Source organism: Musa acuminata, unplaced genomic scaffold, assembly GCF_036884655.1.
Source record: "Musa acuminata AAA Group cultivar baxijiao unplaced genomic scaffold, Cavendish_Baxijiao_AAA HiC_scaffold_450, whole genome shotgun sequence".
Classification (NCBI taxonomy): Eukaryota; Viridiplantae; Streptophyta; class Magnoliopsida; order Zingiberales; family Musaceae; genus Musa; species Musa acuminata.
Genome location: NW_027020697.1, coordinates 62,501 through 67,500, shown reverse-complemented (window position 1 = coordinate 67,500; position 5,000 = coordinate 62,501).

Genomic DNA, 5,000 nt, shown 5'->3' with positions numbered 1-5,000 from the left:
ATCCAGCCCTGTGCCACCCGGGGGGTTCCAGGGTGCTGAGATGGCTGACGTTTTGCTCCGCTCTCGACGGTCACCGCGCAACGCAAGAACAGGCCAAAAACTGGCCAAAACGGCCCAAAAACGGGCCAAAACTGGCCATTTTTGGCTGCGCGAGCGAGCGGCGAGCGGCGGACAGCGAGCGAAGCGAGAGGCAGCACCGTCCCTTCTATACGAAAGCCCCATCCAGCCCTGTGCCACCCGGGGGGTTCCAGGGTGCTGAGATGGCTGACATTTTGCTCCGCTCACGACGGTCGCCGCGGCACACAAGAACAGCCCAAAAACAGGCCAAAACAGCCCAAAAACGGGCCAAAACTGGCCATTTTTGGCTGCGCGAGCGAGCAGCGAGCGGCGGACAGCGAGCGAAGCGAGAGGCAGCACCGTCCCTGCTATACGAAAGCCCCATCCAGCCCTGTGCCACCCGGGGGGTTCCAGGGTGCTGAGATGGCTGACGTTTTGCTCCGCTCACGACGGTCGCCGCGGCACGCAAGAACAGGCCAAAAACTGGCCAAAACAGCCCAAAAACGGGCCAAAACTGGCCATTTTTTGCTGCGCGAGCGAGCGGAGAGCGGCGAACAGCGAGCGAAGCGCGAGGCAGCACCGTCCCTGCTATACGAAAGCCCCATCCAGCCCTGTGCCACCCGGGGGGTTCCAGGGTGCTGAGATGGCTGACATTTTGCTCCGCTCACGACGGTCACCGCGCCACACAAGAACAGCCCAAAAACAGGCCAAAACAGCCCAAAAACGGGCCAAAACTGGCCATTTTTGGCTGCGCGAGCGAGCGGCGAGCGGCGAACAGCGAGCGAAGCGAGAGGCAGCACCGTCCCTGCTATACGAAAGCCCCATCCAGCCCTGTGCCACCCGGGGGGTTCCAGGGTGCTGAGATGGCTGACGTTTTGCTCCGCTCACGACGGTCACCGCACCACGCAAGAACAGGCCAAAAACTGGCCAAAACAGCCCAAAAACGGGCCAAAACTGGCCATTTTTGGCTGCGCGAGCGAGCGGCGAGCGGCGAACAGCGAGCGAAGCGAGAGGCAGCACCGTCCCTGCTATACGAAAGCCCCATCCAGCCCTGTGCCACCCGGGGGGTTCCAGGGTGCTGAGATGGCTGACGTTTTGCTCCGCTCTCGACGGTCACCGCGCAATGCAAGAACAGGCCAAAAACTGGCCAAAACGGCCCAAAAACGGGCCAAAACTGGCCATTTTTGGCTGCGCGAGCGGCGAGCGGCGGACAGCGAGCGAAGCGAGAGGCAGCACCGTCCCTGCTATACGAAAGCCCCATCCAGCCCTGTGCCACCCGGGGGGTTCCAGGGTGCTGAGATGGCTGACGTTTTGCTCCGCTCTCGACGGTCACCGCGCAATGCAAGAACAGGCCAAAAACTGGCCAAAACGGCCCAAAAACGGGCCAAAACTGGCCATTTTTGGCTGCGCGAGCGAGCGGCGAGCGGCGGACAGCGAGCGAAGCGAGAGGCAGCACCGTCCCTGCTATACGAAAGCCCCATCCAGCCCTGTGCCACCCGGGGGGTTCCAGGGTGCTGAGATGGCTGACGTTTTGCTCCGCTCTCGACGGTCACCGCGCAATGCAAGAACAGGCCAAAAACTGGCCAAAACGGCCCAAAAACGGGCCAAAACTGGCCATTTTTGGCTGCACGAGCGAGCGGCGAGCGGCGGACAGCGAGCGAAGCGAGAGGCAGCACCGTCCCTGCTATACGAAAGCCCCATCCAGCCCTGTGCCACCCGGGGGGTTCCAGGGTGCTGAGATGGCTGACGTTTTGCTCCGCTCTCGACGGTCACCGCGCAATGCAAGAACAGGCCAAAAACTGGCCAAAACGGCCCAAAAACGGGCCAAAACTGGCCATTTTTGGCTGCACGAGCGAGCGGCGAGCGGCGGACAGCGAGCGAAGCGAGAGGCAGCACCGTCCCTGCTATACGAAAGCCCCATCCAGCCCTGTGCCACCCGGGGGGTTCCAGGGTGCTGAGATGGCTGACGTTTTGCTCCGCTCTCGACGGTCACCGCGCAATGCAAGAACAGGCCAAAAACTGGCCAAAACGGCCCAAAAACGGGCCAAAACTGGCCATTTTTGGCTGCACGAGCGAGCGGCGAGCGGCGGACAGCGAGCGAAGCGAGAGGCAGCACCGTCCCTGCTATACGAAAGCCCCATCCAGCCCTGTGCCACCCGGGGGGTTCCAGGGTGCTGAGATGGCTGACGTTTTGCTCCGCTCTCGACGGTCACCGCGCAATGCAAGAACAGGCCAAAAACTGGCCAAAACGGCCCAAAAACGGGCCAAAACTGGCCATTTTTGGCTGCGCGAGCGAGCGGCGAGCGGCGGACAGCGAGCGAAGCGAGAGGCAGCACCGTCCCTGCTATACGAAAGCCCCATCCAGCCCTGTGCCACCCGGGGGGTTCCAGGGTGCTGAGATGGCTGACGTTTTGCTCCGCTCTCGACGGTCACCGCGCAATGCAAGAACAGGCCAAAAACTGGCCAAAACGGCCCAAAAACGGGCCAAAACTGGCCATTTTTGGCTGCACGAGCGAGCGGCGAGCGGCGGACAGCGAGCGAAGCGAGAGGCAGCACCGTCCCTGCTATACGAAAGCCCCATCCAGCCCTGTGCCACCCGGGGGGTTCCAGGGTGCTGAGATGGCTGACGTTTTGCTCCGCTCTCGACGGTCACCGCGCAATGCAAGAACAGGCCAAAAACTGGCCAAAACGGCCCAAAAACGGGCCAAAACTGGCCATTTTTGGCTGCACGAGCGAGCGGCGAGCGGCGGACAGCGAGCGAAGCGAGAGGCAGCACCGTCCCTGCTATACGAAAGCCCCATCCAGCCCTGTGCCACCCGGGGGGTTCCAGGGTGCTGAGATGGCTGACGTTTTGCTCCGCTCTCGACGGTCACCGCGCAATGCAAGAACAGGCCAAAAACTGGCCAAAACGGCCCAAAAACGGGCCAAAACTGGCCATTTTTGGCTGCACGAGCGAGCGGCGAGCGGCGGACAGCGAGCGAAGCGAGAGGCAGCACCGTCCCTGCTATACGAAAGCCCCATCCAGCCCTGTGCCACCCGGGGGGTTCCAGGGTGCTGAGATGGCTGACGTTTTGCTCCGCTCTCGACGGTCACCGCGCAATGCAAGAACAGGCCAAAAACTGGCCAAAACGGCCCAAAAACGGGCCAAAACTGGCCATTTTTGGCTGCGCGAGCGAGCGGCGAGCGGCGGACAGCGAGCGAAGCGAGAGGCAGCACCGTCCCTGCTATACGAAAGCCCCATCCAGCCCTGTGCCACCCGGGGGGTTCCAGGGTGCTGAGATGGCTGACGTTTTGCTCCGCTCTCGACGGTCACCGCGCAATGCAAGAACAGGCCAAAAACTGGCCAAAACGGCCCAAAAACGGGCCAAAACTGGCCATTTTTGGCTGCACGAGCGAGCGGCGAGCGGCGGACAGCGAGCGAAGCGAGAGGCAGCACCGTCCCTGCTATACGAAAGCCCCATCCAGCCCTGTGCCACCCGGGGGGTTCCAGGGTGCTGAGATGGCTGACGTTTTGCTCCGCTCTCGACGGTCACCGCGCAATGCAAGAACAGGCCAAAAACTGGCCAAAACGGCCCAAAAACGGGCCAAAACTGGCCATTTTTGGCTGCACGAGCGAGCGGCGAGCGGCGGACAGCGAGCGAAGCGAGAGGCAGCACCGTCCCTGCTATACGAAAGCCCCATCCAGCCCTGTGCCACCCGGGGGGTTCCAGGGTGCTGAGATGGCTGACGTTTTGCTCCGCTCTCGACGGTCACCGCGCAATGCAAGAACAGGCCAAAAACTGGCCAAAACGGCCCAAAAACGGGCCAAAACTGGCCATTTTTGGCTGCACGAGCGAGCGGCGAGCGGCGGACAGCGAGCGAAGCGAGAGGCAGCACCGTCCCTGCTATACGAAAGCCCCATCCAGCCCTGTGCCACCCGGGGGGTTCCAGGGTGCTGAGATGGCTGACGTTTTGCTCCGCTCTCGACGGTCACCGCGCAATGCAAGAACAGGCCAAAAACTGGCCAAAACGGCCCAAAAACGGGCCAAAACTGGCCATTTTTGGCTGCACGAGCGAGCGGCGAGCGGCGGACAGCGAGCGAAGCGAGAGGCAGCACCGTCCCTGCTATACGAAAGCCCCATCCAGCCCTGTGCCACCCGGGGGGTTCCAGGGTGCTGAGATGGCTGACGTTTTGCTCCGCTCTCGACGGTCACCGCGCAATGCAAGAACAGGCCAAAAACTGGCCAAAACGGCCCAAAAACGGGCCAAAACTGGCCATTTTTGGCTGCACGAGCGAGCGGCGAGCGGCGGACAGCGAGCGAAGCGAGAGGCAGCACCGTCCCTGCTATACGAAAGCCCCATCCAGCCCTGTGCCACCCGGGGGGTTCCAGGGTGCTGAGATGGCTGACGTTTTGCTCCGCTCTCGACGGTCACCGCGCAATGCAAGAACAGGCCAAAAACTGGCCAAAACGGCCCAAAAACGGGCCAAAACTGGCCATTTTTGGCTGCACGAGCGAGCGGCGAGCGGCGGACAGCGAGCGAAGCGAGAGGCAGCACCGTCCCTGCTATACGAAAGCCCCATCCAGCCCTGTGCCACCCGGGGGGTTCCAGGGTGCTGAGATGGCTGACGTTTTGCTCCGCTCTCGACGGTCACCGCGCAATGCAAGAACAGGCCAAAAACTGGCCAAAACGGCCCAAAAACGGGCCAAAACTGGCCATTTTTGGCTGCACGAGCGAGCGGCGAGCGGCGGACAGCGAGCGAAGCGAGAGGCAGCACCGTCCCTGCTATACGAAAGCCCCATCCAGCCCTGTGCCACCCGGGGGGTTCCAGGGTGCTGAGATGGCTGACGTTTTGCTCCGCTCTCGACGGTCACCGCGCAATGCAAGAACAGGCCAAAAACTGGCCAAAACGGCCCAAAAACGGGCCAAAACTGGCCATTTTTGGCTGCACGAGCGAGCGGCGA